Raw genomic sequence first — 15250 nt, forward strand, 5'->3', positions numbered from 1 at the left:
CTCTGATCATAGCAGTAACTTATAAACTGCCAGACTGGAGGGATAAGTGAGATAAATTAAACTGTGAGAGCTAGCTTTCCAAGAAACAGTTCACTATATTTGCTCATGCATTTAAGTACGCATGCAGCTTTTAGCCTCTAATCAAAGTATGGTAGCTGAACAAAAAGGATCATATTTAGTACATCAGATCAAACAGGAGCTATCTGAGAGTCATCTGCCAATATAAGTCCCTTCAATTTTTCCATCACTCACCCACTACCACTTGCTACCACAGACAGGAGCCTGCAAGACAGCTGCTCTCTCGCTGCCCATTAGACCTTACTGTAAATAGGACAGGATATTATCAGCCTTGATAAAAGAACAAACAAACAACCAAAAATCTTATTCCTTTACTATCTTCATCTCTCGCAGTCCCATAAAATCCTCATTTGCCAGCCATGAGAGAAGATGTAACTGGTATTATTTCAGAGGCAAGGTTTTTCTGTACCCATTTCCTGCAGTCTTTGATGGCATTGTGAATGGAGCTTCTCCAATGCCTCCTACAGCTATGTAATTTGTCTCCACATAAATGCATTTCGAATGCACATGGTTACCAGATGGAATTTCGCATTCGACATATTAAGGAGACCAGATGAGCATGGAGAGGCTGTACAGGCCGTGCATTGTGCTTCCGATATTAGTGGATTCCTTCTCACGGAGGAAGTGGCCTGTAATGGGAAGTCCCATCTGTCACTGAAATACTTGTTGAAATTGAATGTTCTGACTGAGGTTTTTATTCAATACCGGAAATATTTTGGTCCCATCAGCTACCTCTTTATCTTTAGTCTCACAGTGGAGGTATAGAAAAAAAAAATGAGTACATTTGCTTTACGGATAAATCATCAGGAAATATGGAGTTTTGTTACCAGTAGTTACAAGTGTAAGAGGTGCAACACAATCATTTTCACCTGACCTGAAGCACTTTCTTAAAGGAGAGACTTATACACTTCCCTTGCTTTGATTCTTAGAGCTCATATACTTCATCAGAACCTTGGAGTCCTGCAATGGGAGGTGTTGGTACCAAAATCTGAGGCTTCCATTTTCAACTGAGATTTCCAGATGCTTCCATGAAGCCTGTCCAAAGCAAACCTAAGGTGGCATGATTTTTAGCAAAAAGACATGGTATCAAGCTGAGAGTTTAGAGCAGAAGGGGACTGAAGATACACAGAGGGGACTGAGAGACAGGAGTCTTGGGAGCCTGCCCTTAATACTCAACAAAGGTAATGGGAACATTGATAAACTATGAAAGTTCTGGTTTGGATCAAAAAACTGCATGCTGTGTGATCCCAAGTAAAGTTTCTGAAGATGTTCTGGGAGCCAGAACTTTCATGTTTGAAGTCATCCTGAACTCCTTGTTTTCCTTATTTTTTTGTTTTGGGCTTCAAAGAGAAAAAAATTCCTGAAAGCAAGGAGGCCAGCAGCATCATAACTGTGCTTGGAAATACTGCTGGCAGGGTCTGGTGAGATAGAAGTGCCTGTGCACCAGTCTGGCCATCCATCAAGAACCCTTCTGCTAGGCACTGGTTGGTGCACTTGGTGTTACGGTTTATGTAGGGTGCCTCTAGCAAGCCAATATCACACTTGACTGACTTACAGCTGGGAATTCATTTCTCAGTGATCATAATCAGCAGTATCTCCTGACTCACCAACATAAACCCAAAAGGGCCAAAAAATAAAAATAAGAAAGAAGTAAGAAAGGTTAACTCAGCAATACACCAGCATCTGAAAAATAAGGCAAGGTTGTCATCACCCACCAGTGTAAGCTCATTTTGGACTAGTCCCCAAAAGTGGTGAGAGGCTGCTGAGCTGGTCAGTCACTCCTCTCCTATCATGCACACAGAATTTGTTGTGTGCTGGCCTCACACCCTTATTGACAGCCTATTGCTGGGGCTCTCTCACCTATGCAATAAGGACTCCAGCCCAGGAGTGAGGTCTTTGCAGCTAGGACCCTACAGCTGCTGTGTGACGAGCTTCAGCTAACGCTGACCTCTTCTCTGCCCCATTCCAGTAGTGTCTTCTTGCCTCTGCTGTGCCCTGTCTCTGCTGGTCACCTCAAATATCCTCTGCAGAGTCCAGCACTGTAGGAACGAACCAGTGGCACATAGGACATCCCTGCCCAGAATGGGATATGCTGCCGGGTAGAGAATCCCCTCTGTCTCTCCGCTTTTAGCCTTCCTGGAGCTGCCACCACTGGAATTCCTCAGATAATGGTCTGAGCACCCAGGACAGTGTCGTCTTGCCATAAACTTTGTGTAATGCCTAACCCCTTCTCCTCATTGAATTTGGATCCATTCTGCTATTTGTTTTCTTTGAGGAACGCTCTGTTCCCAAAAGATACTGTCATGGTCTTGCCTTCAGGCCATCTGTTTTCCTTCTTTGCTTCCTCTCTTCTCCTAATGTCATGCCCTCTGCCTCCTAGCTCAGCTGAAGTGACAGTTCCCAGAGATGGCCAGCGTGGTCATCTTTGTCCTATCAACAAGTCATCCCATGTCATGGCTTGTGTCACGCTCCAGATGATATAGACAACTTGGATTTAAAATATCATGGGATTAAAAAATATAAAAAATGGCATTTATCTTCTGGTTATCTGATTATCTTCTGGTTATCTTCTGGTTTATCAGGCTGTCCAAGGATCATGTTCTCAGAGTCTTTTTGTTAGTTATAACTACATTCAAAAAGAGAGGTGAGATGGGCTAACAGCATCTGAGTAACACCCTGATTTCAGCATCTGGGAATGAGAAGAACCTACCTAGCCCGTGAGTATGGAGGGCACTGCATTCTCCCTGGCCTCTGCTATTCTCACCTGTGCCTCCCTCAGTGAGGAAAGGAGCTTTGCTCTCCCAGATCTGGCAGGGGCTGTCATGTCCACATGTTCTCTGTAGTTTGGAAGTCACAGGCAGAAATGATCCACCCTGTTCGGTTTGGGTAATGCTTCCTGACAGGTAGGACCCAGTTCCTGCAGACTCCATAGTAAAGAAGATGAAAGAACCCCCAAAATACAAGAAAACCCACCTCACAGATAACTTTTTCTCCCCTCTTCATTGCTGCCATGTTGGGGTGGGAGGGAAAGGAAGACAAGAATCCCATTTTCAGTGATGAATTGCCTGTTCTGGGGCCCAGTTCTGTGATCAAGTGCAAGGGCTACAATCTCTCCCCCTTTGCAGCACAACCTCGGCAATTTTCCCCCTTGCGTCTGCCCGATCTCTCCTTCCCCTGGAAATGAGGCTTGGGGAGACAGGTCTGGCATGGCCATGCTGCGAATGGCTTGGCATGCAGTGTGACCTACTGGGGACCCTGCCGCTGGGGGAGACATGCCAGGAAGACACAGGGGCTACTGTTCAGAGGTGCTGACACCCAGTCTTCCAGTTTGCTTGCTCTTTTGGGAAGGACACAAGGGAATTGCTGCAGAAAATAGCAGGAGAGCAGAATCTGTGGCAGAAGTCCATTGCTCTGTGAATCTCCTGCAGAGTGGAGCAGGAAATAGGTGGAGAGAGTAGCTCCAGTCCCAAATAGGTTCTTTATATTTTATATGGTTACCAACCACAGAGTACACCATCTGGATGAACCCTCAGTGGGACCAGTGGTACACTTCCCCTTTCGGCATTTCATTACCCCGTGTAGAAAGAAATCCCTGGCTGGGTTTGAGCATGAAGTTTTCCGGGGAGGTCTGACAACTGCAGCTCTTGGAAACGTGTTAACCCCAGAAGCTGCTGCTTACAGACACTTGCGACTTTCCATTAAGTCAAGCTCTCTGTGGCTAAATAAAGCCTGCTCTCTGAAGATGCCTATATCTTATTCCTAATGCACCCACCCTCATTTCGGATGACTACTTTCATCTCAGACCAATACTGAAAAACCCTATTAATTAGTGCTTTCTGCGTGCACTGTTCTGGGCTGGTGCTAGCCAGGGTGTAACTTATTAACAGTTTCTAGTGAAGTGAAAATCAGTGTGTGGGAAGTGAGTGTTATGTTACAAAATGACCTTTTCACTTTGTGCTTGTGTTGCTTTTCTCAGCTCAATGTCTCAGCACTGTCAAATGGCACTTCAAAGCGCCACTGGCAGGGAGGGGGGAGGACAGGCTGTCCTGCAAGGACTGGAGGTGTTTTCAGTCAGGACTTTGCCTAGCTCACCTGGAGGATTTATTTCACCGCTGGCAACACCTGTGCCTCTTCAGATAGTGGGTCCACAACAGCATGAAGACCTCCGGAGGGAGTCTTTGGGCAAATGCTTCCCTGCAGCAAGCAGGGCCTGACAGCCGCTGCTTCTTACCTACCAGTGGGAAACACCTATTCCACACAGAAATGGTAACAGGGCCGATGGAAACGAAAGTGTTTCTTCGCCTAGCCTTGAATTTTAGCCTGCTATGGTCAGCAAGGAGTAAACTGGACTCGAATGGGTCCCCCAGCATCTTCTAAGACGGAGCTTTGCAAAAGCACAAGGTTGCTCATGATAAGTATTGGGTAGTGAGGAGCCTAGGACAGACTCATGCTTTATTTTTGGGATCTGGTGCTATAGCGTGGCTTCCTTCCAGAGACAGTCTTTTGAAACCATCAGCCTTCTTGCATGTCTTTCAAGTGGGAGCTAAAATCAGAACTATTGCAGAGAAAGGTGAAAAGCACTTGGGATTAGCAACAGTATTTGCATCAGTCTCTGCATGAAGTTTATCAGGACCAGGCCCCATGCCTGCAAGTTTTGCCGGCCTCTGTGCAGGAAAACAGTATTCTAGCAAATGAGGAAGCTGAGACAACAAGTATGTTTACAGCAGAGACTTCAAAGTAAGGGTTGATTTACTTGAACTAATTGCAAATCACCTTGTTCAACCGGGTCCAGGACATTCTAAGTAAATTAAAGGTTTAAGGTATGAAGATAACTTAGATTGGCCTATCTGCAGCTGCACTCTGCCACACTCTGGGAGTCTTGTCTTTGTATTGAGCTACACGCCTTGGTAAAACAGTCAGTTCTTGAGTAGCCTTCTTTCTTGCCACAGCTCTGGAAATGAAAGATCCCAGACCTGTGGTTTAAGATCACTGTCAGAACCTTTTAATAAGCCTTATTTTTCTTCAGGGTGTTTCCCTTATTTTTTGTCCCCCCCCCCCCAACAAATTTTTGTTCCTTTTCTTCTGGAGTAGTTGATAGAGTTACTTTGTAATCTATGTTTCCTATCCTTTAAAACTACTTTTCTCTCTTTTTTTACTTTTTCTTTTTTTTTTTTTTTTTTTTTTTGGCAACAGAATGCTTTCTTTTAAAATTCCTGTGAATAAAGTGGCAATGGTGGAAGGATGGTTTCCAAATGAAACCAAACCTCTTCCTGGAGTGTTGACAAAATGGTTTTTAGGTTTCCTTCTTACCTCTGAGAATTTAGAGGCTCAGCTCAGGTGCTGCACAGAGATAGGTTTCCTATCACTTCCCCAGCAGCTCGTGTGTGTGTAGGGGAGGGAATTCAAGGTCTGCATCTAGCTCCCTCAGACACTCTCGGCTCCAAAATCTCCTCTATGGCCTTGGGCTCACTCACTCCACAGTGATGCTGGGCTTTAGCCTCATTTAACATTGGATGTCCAAGTTCTGCTATCTGCAATGCCATAAATGTGCATGTGTTAGTATGCACCTCAAGGAGCTTTCTTTCCTCCCTGAGGCCTCAGGAAACCTGCACAGACACTTCAGAAGATCGCAAGGCACTGAGGCCTGCAAACACTTTGGGTTCAGCCAAATCTAAAATCAAATCTCAAGGCGGCTGAGTCCCATGAAAGTCCCTAGATGGTACCAGCAGGGCTGCCTGGAGCACACCCCTTCTCAGGGCTTGGGTAGCATTTTTCACCTTGGCAACTTTCTAATTTAAGATTTGCAGGGAGAGACATGTAGGGATAATATACTCAAGTTAGTGAGGGAATGGAAAGAGTAGTACAATTTTAATGGCTGTCTTCTTTGTGCATTTTCCACCCAGCAGCTGAAGCACAAGCAACTCATCTCTGCAATTTGTGGCACAGCTTCTAGACAACGCTCACCCGCCCTTGCATGTGATAGGTTTGCTGGGGAAGGTCCTGCAGCAGTAGAGGTGATGCGGCCATGTGAATACTCATGGGGACCAGAGAGGGAAAACTCCATCTTTCTCAAAGAAGCAATAGCATAGTTTCGTAAGAACTGAGACTTTCTAGCTCCACGGCAGGATCTGTGCATGCCTTATTAGTGACTCTTCTGTATGCAACAGACATCAGCAATACTTTCTTGAGTCTGTGTGGGCTACTGGCCTATGCTATTATTTTCCATTGTCTTTGCTCTCACTCTCATGTTCAGTCTTTACTCTTTTATATGCTTGAGAACAGAATCCCATGTAAACATCTCTGGGCCTTGCAAAAAAAAAAAAAACCCACTAAATCCCTATTGTCTTTAAAGGTAAAAGGTGCTTTTTCTTATGCTACCCACTAATCTGGGCAAAAAAAATTGCCCTTGGCTTAGGAACATTTTATAAGGACAAAGTCATGATGAGGGCAGTTAGTCAAGAATGATTCTCCACCTTTCCTGATCACCTTCTTAAGCTGCAGCAAAATGCATGTACTTTTTCATTCCATTGCATAATCAGATGAGCGCAGTACACCACAACGAGAGACTGTTTTGGCCCCTTTCAGTGGTATGGTTCTGGCTTCATGTAGTTTTTAATTCCAGTGCAAACTTTCAGAAACGCTCTGCCTCTTACTCAACATGTGCAGCTGGTCCTTGTTCTTCACTTCTCTGACTTCCTTACCTACTTCCTCTCAAGGCTCTTTTCTTACAAGCCTTTGAGGAAAGTCAGGGTAGGTGACATTAGAGCAGGTCCCATTACTTGCCCTCAAGTTTTCATTGTCCTACACAATGTCAGGGCTCACTGCTGAGCCAGGGCTTGTTAGCATGCAGAGTAACAGATCTAGCTGAAAAGTCAAAATCTCAAAAACTGTAAATCTGAAAAGTTCACTCAGTTTGGATTAGCTACAATTTTATAAATATTTTGTGACTCTCTTTATTTTACATTTCTTAAATGAAAAGCCTTTATAGTTACTATACTGAAATTTTCAGATTTTTTTTTTTAATTTGAAACGAAACCTTCTATTTGAAGAATATCAAGAAGAGATTTTTTTTCTCTAAAAAGCTTTTTCCGCACAAGATGCATCAAAATTGATCCTCAGTCTCCCAAAAGCTACATTTTAACCTTTAGAGAATATATTTTTGGAAAAGTCCTTTCTCCCTTTGAGGACCCCAGTGAAGTCAGACAGAAAATACTGGTCCTTCCGAGTTAAAAACTCAGAAGAAGGAGAAAGACAGTAGAGCCCAGTGATATTTCTGCTGCAAGTCACACAGTACATTAATGGCAGTGAAGGGAGGGAAAACAAGATCTCCCAAGACTGTACCCAGTGTTCTCACCATTGCACATAGTACAACAAAGAGTTCAAATTGTTCTGAAATTCAATTAAATATTACTTCTGTCTCCAATCTCCTAGTTCATTTTTGTAGCCCAGCTCATATTCACTCAGAGACTTACTTGTTTATAAAAGTGCTTTGTGTCACGGAGTAACTATGATTTCTTTCCAATGTCCTGTGACAAAGGATGTTTCAGTTAGCCATATCATTCTTTCATGGAAAAACAAAACAGATAATCATAGATTTACCTTCTCTGGGCTGTATCAGCCTATTTGTAGAGGAGATCTTCCCTCATACTCTTCTACTAGATCTTTCTTACACATATTATAATGACTTTTCACTGCTTTCTTCATCACTTTGGATTCAGTGCCAAACTGGCAATTGTCTGCAGATGTTGCTCTTCTTGACTGCCTGGTCAACAGAGCCTTCTTGGAGAGCTTTCCTCTCATTGCTACATCCTCAAGGTATAAGGATGCAAATATGATAAGCAGGGACCATCAATACTGCTGTTTTGTTCTCTGAATCTAGCCCAACTACTTCTTGTGGTAATTACCTCATTAAAGATGCAACACAGATTGCAAATATTTCACCCTTTTTCTCATTATCTCTCTTCAGTCCTGTCAGAACTCGTGTTGAACTTCTGAGACATTTTCCAGAAACCTCAGTTGATAGCCAGAGCTTTGGAAGGGCACTGCACAATGTATTGACACTGGAGGAATCTCTCAGTGTCTTCCAGCACCAGAAAACTAGAATTACTTCTTCCATTTCAGCTTGCACACTAGTCATGATTTAGATGGGCTCTGCTAGACTCAGCTTGAATGGCTGTTCAGTTCTGAGGGTTAACTACTCACATGGCTATGTTCTAGTCTTATCATCATGCTGAAAATTCTATATTAACAGGCTCTTTTCCAGGCTACTTCTAGCTATTCATACAGGCTATTCAGATAAATAATCTTCCCTGGTTTTCTTCTTTCCTGACCTTTACTGAGATGCATGAGTATTGAAATCAATAAGAATACATGGACTCTATTTTTTTCTGCCCTCCAACTATCCCCTCAAAGGTTTGAATCCTGGCCAGATGCTACTCTAGCTAAACCTGCATGACCATCTATAACCAGTATCTCCTTTTTTTAAAAAAAATAAATAAATGAAGGTAGACTGCCATTCAGACATTCAGATAGGATTTTGGTACTTAGAAGGAATACTGATAGATAGAGCTGAAGAGGGAGGTCTATAAGCACATGGAGAAGACTTGCTTTCCATGCTGTGCTTCAGGAATGATTCTGTGTTGGAAGAAGATAAACTGGTTCATTAGAATTTTAATCTCTTCGACTAAACTTTGTAATAGAGACAAAGCCCAAAGTAAGGAGTGACGCTGTGCTGTGTTCATCCCAAGCCTGGCCTTGTTTGGCATGGACACCACGTCCCAGAGGTGCAGAATGGTCCTCTCACCAGTAGCAGTAGATTTCTAACTCTTTCTCTCTCCTCCACCTGTGAAATCTCAGCCTGATTCATCTCATGCAATGTCATTTTTTCCCATGTGCCTTGAAGGGAGTTACAATTTCATTTACCTGAGTAGAGCAAAGCCTGGTGACCAAAGAATGAATATGAACTTAGGCCAGAGGCTGTTTGCAGGCCACTCTCAGAGTCCTTATTCAGGACAGAGTGGAAGGATGGTGTTTATGAGCACAACAAAGTCTATGGAAAGAACTGAAAACAACCAGTTTTCTCCTCCAGGTCATGACCTGCATCACAAAACTCCTTTCTGTGTTTTACACTCAATAGTTAATTTCACACACTCTGTTTCAGGCAGAGCTCTCTGATACGAGCTAATATGCTACTGCCTTCAGCTGCTGGAGGCTCCTGGTCTCACTCTATGTACAAGTCTGCAGTTATTGATTGACTTCAAAAAGATTTCTAATAATAACTGGAGACTAACCTCCACCATGTGCCCGAACTCACTCTTCTCACACATGTGGAGGCTGCAGACCTGCCTGCCGTGGTAGCAGGCACGACAGCACTGAACTGACAAATCTCAGTGCTGTAATACTGTGGCTCCGCAAAAGGAGAGGAAGCAGAGGAACGGGCTGAGCAGCTTACAGGGAAGTGTCACCATGGGGAGGGAGAGAGGGAAGGAAGGATGCCTGGTGGATACCTTCAGGAAGTGGTGCTGCGCACAGGGCTGTTCAGTGCCAGTCCTTTCATCTAAGATTTGGGTACAAAAGCAAGAGTACTGCTGATCAGACCTGTAGATCACACAGAGCCTGGAGAAGTGGCAGTTAACAGGGACATATTCCCACACACAGTCATATGGAGCCATCTGGATCAGTTGGTAAACCAGGCCCGTGAAAAAACAAAAAAAACCCAAAAAACAAGGAAAATCAATTTAATACAATTAAATGCAAAGTTGCACAGGAAGCGAAAAAGAGCATGCAGAGTGGTCCTTGGAAGGAAGGTATCTCCTGGAAAATGGGAGCACAGAACAGGATCTTTCCAAAGCCCACCCTCTTCAGAAGAGGGTCAGGCACTTGAATATGAACTTCCGTTGTCACAGTGCAGCACATTGGCTTTCTCCAACAGACAGCGGAGGAAGGAGGAAGAGAGAGGCTTTTATCTCTACTCCTCGCACTGCTGACACCAGTATGGTAGAATTGTATAGAGCTCTACCATCCATATTTTACATCAGATGTTTTTAAAAGTCATTCAGAAAAGAGTTACAGAAATCATGACGTGCCTGGAGAAAATGTCTTCAAATGAGAGGCTTAAAGAATTCATTGTTTACCTTAGCAAAAAGAATAATGAAAATTAACTTGATTAGTGTCTGGTGCCAAAGAGCTTATACATCTTGCATGGAAAAGCAGAACAAGAACAAGTGGTTGGAAACTAAAGCCAGACATTTTTTAACTTGGGAACAAGGCACACATTTTCAGGAAAGGTAGTCATTCAAAGCACTGGGACAGTTTCCCAAAGGAAGAGGGGCTTCTTCAACTTCTGATATCTTCAGATGAAGCCCAGGCTCCTTTATGGAAGGTAAACAGGAGCCCACATGAAGTGGTCCAAAGTCAGTCAAACCGGATGACCGCAGTTCTCTGACTGTGATGAACATAACCGCTGAAAGCCACTGCCGCTCGCAACAGAGCTACTTGGAAAGTGGGCAAGGCTGGGGAAGATGGCATGCATGATGCTCTTCCTGTGCTTTGCACCTTCAAGGTTGTCCACAGCAGTGGACAGCAAAGAGACTCACAGTGGGTGCAAAGAGCTACGGGATCTTCTCTCCAGACCCTCACCCCAAGATACTTGCTGCATCATCAACAGGGAAAAAGGGAAGGAAGCATTTTAAGGGTGAATATTTTCTTCCCTCCCAGCTGCCGCAAGAAAACCTTACAGTGTTTTGTCAGCCTGAGTTGTCTCTCATCTTTCCACATGCGCTCAGCATTGACTACCCGCATGTGCTCACCTTACCCACATCCCCTGCAGTGTACAGCCTTGAAACAGGCAGGAGTGCTGGCAGGGCTTCAGAGCTTCCAGGAAAAGGAAACCTGGCAGGAAATGGAGCAGAGCAAGAACAAAAAAGAATGAGAGGAGAGAGAAGGGTAAAAGCATTAAAAGTAGAAATGACAGAAAAAAGGGAGGGCTGAAAGGGAGAGGAACAAGACAGGATATAGGAGAGTGGGTAGCAGAGTGGAAGAGGGCTCTGCTACTGTCCCTGCCAGCAGGGCAAGCCCAGTTGTGCTGGCGATGGTAGCATTGCTGGGCACGAGGTCTCCATGCGGGCAGGCATGGCTTTCGCAGATGTGCCTGGGCTGGCAGGGCCACAGCACAGCTCACTCCCCGCCTGGGAGGAGGAAGGGCCCCACACGCATGAGGTTCCCAGTGCAAGTCACGGACGCGAGGTGGGAGGGATCCCATGGGGTGGCGGGAGTCCCAGCAGGGGCTGAGTCAGCCGCCCACCTCCCCATGCGAGGAGTGGTGGGCTGGGTGCAAAAGGCAAAAGGGGCCATATGAGGGGGCTGCTGGGACTGGAAATCACTCTTTCTGGTTTTCATTTCCTCGTCGATGCAGGCTGCCTTGCTCAGAAACGAAACTTAAAGAGAAAGGTGCCAGGGCTGTCAGAGACACTGGGAGCCATGAAACCACATGAGATGGTGCAGGGATCGGGGCGGCTGCTGCACTGGAAGTGCATGAAGGGAACACAGTCCTGGCTGCCTGTGGGGCTGCCTGAGCTGCCACTCTTCTCTACAGGGAGAGGGGGAGCGCAGAGAAGACACATGCAGGTACAGGGGAGGCATCTAGGAAGGGAGGAGAGGCGACGTTAGAAGAGAGAGTGCTTCCCCTCCACCTTTCTTGGCAAAAAGCAGTGCTGGAAGCGAAGAGTCTTTTGTCAGTTGGAGCTGTTGTGGGTGTGCAGTACCTTTTCTAAGCCCTGAGGGTCCTGTCCGTGCTTATGCCCATGCTTCATTTGCTGTTCTGGGCAACTGCTTGCTTTGCCTGTGTTACAACAGGGCTGCTGTGCCATCTCCACCTGTATGAGGAGATGTAATTTCTTCTTCTTTGTTTCAAGACCGTACTGTTCAGTCTTAGCCCTGATTAAAGAACACATGGCAACATGCCATTCCTATGAGCATACCCTGTGCACCAAAAATTGTCTTCCTTGCATGGGCAAAGCTAGGTATAGAGACCACATGCAAGTCATAGCTGAGCTGGGTAGAAATTCAGTGAAATCAGGCAGCCGTTAACATGAGATTGCTTGACTTCCACAATTAGACTAATAGGGAACTGCAGAAAAGAAAAGCAGACTCTTTCATCTTCAAAAGGATAGAGAAAGGGAGAAAAAATGTTCAGGTTTTGTCAGACAACTCACTGCCCATTTCAGAGATTTGATGGAGCATTTTGCTAATGGGGTGGAGAAGAGCTAAGTCTTTATCTCTGACTCTCTGAAGGAAGAACATTTTTCTTAGGGGTATTTATCATAACTGAGAATATTTTCTTTTGTAAGGCAAAGACAATATCTGCATTACATGTTTGTGCAGTGCTCCAATGATCCAGCCTTCAAAACACAGTAACTACAATAAGCACTGCTACAACACACAGAGAAAACTTGAGTCTTTGGATAGTCTGAATAGGATCCTGCTTCCCACTTGCTTATGTGATATCTCAGTTTTCTTATTCATTGTGTCACCACTTAGCCATAGATTTGGGACAACTTGCCTACAGAAGCCATAGACTTGCTCATGAGAAACAAGAGAACAAAACAGAAACTTATTACAAGAGGAATAAGTGAAAATGGCCCATCTCATTCCAAACACACATAAAGTACTGGAGCTCTCTTTGCTGCCCCTTAAGAGTCAAACAAAGCTCCACAGCCATTAACTGTGCATCAGCTTCACACTGGTTTCGATTTCCCATGTGCCAATGTTCATTCAGAAAGGAACGAAGGCTAAAATATTTGTCCAAATGACTTCAAGGGTTCTTTAGCAGATTAAAAAAATCTACTATTCAAAAATGAGCATTTTAATTGTACAGCCACAAGGCAGACAGAGGTATGGTGTTCAGTGATGCTTCATAAATCTTGCCAATTTGTACAGTTAGCTTAAAATGAAAGCTGTAATTAAAAGCAAAGGAACAGCTAGTCCCGTTACAGACTAAATGATTAGATTAAATATTATGCAGTATCTGATTATTAATGTGTGGGATAACTGTTTAGTAGCTCGATATTTGTTCAGCAGGTTTTATTAATAGCACCATGGCAAATATTTCCTGTAATGCGGGTTCCTCACACCAAAGACAAATTTGAAATATTGTATACTTTTCCTCTTGTGGTTTCATTCTGCCTGGTAATTTCCACAGATTTTCTGCATTTTTTGCTCTCAGGTTTAGTCAATGTGCCACCAGGCCATGACCCAGCTGGGTTTTTTTGTTGGGGGAGAGGAGCTGTCCCATTCCTGTAACTGCAGAGCCGCAAAACATACTGATTTCATTTTTCCCCTTACGTAAATGGAAGGTCCCAGTCCCTGTGACGCATGATCCTTGATTTCAAGAAAAATGTAAGTCGAAAGTCACCTCGGAGTGAACAAGCCCATCCCAGCCTGCTTCTGGCCACCCACCACCACCAAGCAAGGGTATATGGTCCGTTAAAAGGAAGGCGTGAAACCCCGAATGAGAAGCACCGCAAAACAGCAAGCAGTGAGGAAGAGTGAGAAGTGGAGAGGGCTGTTTGCCTCCACACAGTACATGAGTGGCTGGTTGTGTTAGTTTAGTTTCAGTAACCTCAGAGTCAGCATTTCAGATGTCAGTAGTTTCCACTGACAGTGACTGAGCTCAGGCCAAATCAGTGAGGGACGTAAATAAATTGGTGTAAATTTTTATGCTCCGTCGATGGAAAAGTCATATTAAACAGAAAGGTGACCTAGATAAATCTTATCACCCTGCCCAGCCCACTTTCCTCACACACATTACTGGAGTGGGTCTTGCCCAAGAAAAGGCAGACAATTGATTTTCATTTGCCTGATGCTATGGCTGCTAAGACTTAAACCATCGAGCTGTTCCTCCAGCTGTGTTTGGAGGTATCATTGCAGATTCAGGTGCATCTGGGGCAGAACCTGCTGCATCTGCTGGGAGGACACGTGGTGGAGGTAGAGAAATACCTTGTTCCTGCACCATCACAGGGTTTCTTCAACCCCGTCCAGAGTGGGGCAATTCTGGGCAAAACTTCAAATAAAAAAATTGCTGGAGTATGGACAGCTCCAGGGGTAGGCAGCAATCATGGAAGAGTGAGAGAGCTGCAGCCTTGCAGTTTGGGCTTAGATGCCTAAATTACAGCAAAATGCCTTGTTGACTGGGAAAGACCTGTGTTGGGATCTGGGACCTTGTGCTTTCTGGTCTTCCACCTCCTTCTGAGCTTTGCTCTGCTCAGGAAGCTCAAGGAAATTTGCTGTGAACAATCCACCTTTCAGATGTTGAGCTCTAACAAACCAACCCAGTTTGATACAGTTTGCAGCTGTATTACACTGAGTGTCACGAGCCTTGGAGGGATCATCACCAGGGCCCTAGTGGGAGGAGTTCTGTTTGGGGTTGGTTGTTCCTCTCTGTCATCTTACTTCATTATTTTAAAACCTGGATTCAGTTTAAATGTCTGCCCATAAGGAACCCAACAGAAGTTCTTACACACTAGGAAAGAGATGCCATCAACACCTGTGGGAGCACAGGAGTCGCACGTGTGAGTGATACATTAACCATAGTATTATCACTTCAACCCCAGGACAAACCAAACCTTTTATTGTCTCAGGTAACTCTCTTCCCAGGAGAGGTCAGGCAGTTCGAGGCCACCTTCAACTTAAACAAGCCCAGACATGGCCACTCTCACAAACCCAAAAAGTAGCATCATCTGAGTCCTCAGGAAGGGAGGAAGGAAGGAATAAAGGAAGTTTTATGGGGAAAAGGGAAACACAAACATGAAAAAGATGAATAATCAGGCCTGTGTAAGGGAGAGGAATCCTGGAAGAAAGCTTCTGTAACTTCACTTGCCTTGCCCAGGGCTCTCTCTCCTAACCTCAACAGAGGCTAGGAGGACCTTCTCTAGCCGTGTCTCCAGGGGCAGCCAGGAACACAGGAGACAGATCTGTCCTCTATACTGTCTCATGCACACAGGTAGTATTTCCTCAGTATTAAGGATTAACAAAAATATCCTAAATTATTTCATAACAGATGCAAACAGGGCTGGGCCAATCCACTTCACTTCCTCGTTCTCCAGTAGATATAATAGACTGCTCGCTTGCATACGGGCCACCTGGAAACTGTTGGGTAACCTCTCTACTCCCTGCT

This window comes from Dromaius novaehollandiae, chromosome 16 (assembly GCF_036370855.1).
Source record: "Dromaius novaehollandiae isolate bDroNov1 chromosome 16, bDroNov1.hap1, whole genome shotgun sequence".
Classification (NCBI taxonomy): Eukaryota; Metazoa; Chordata; class Aves; order Casuariiformes; family Dromaiidae; genus Dromaius; species Dromaius novaehollandiae.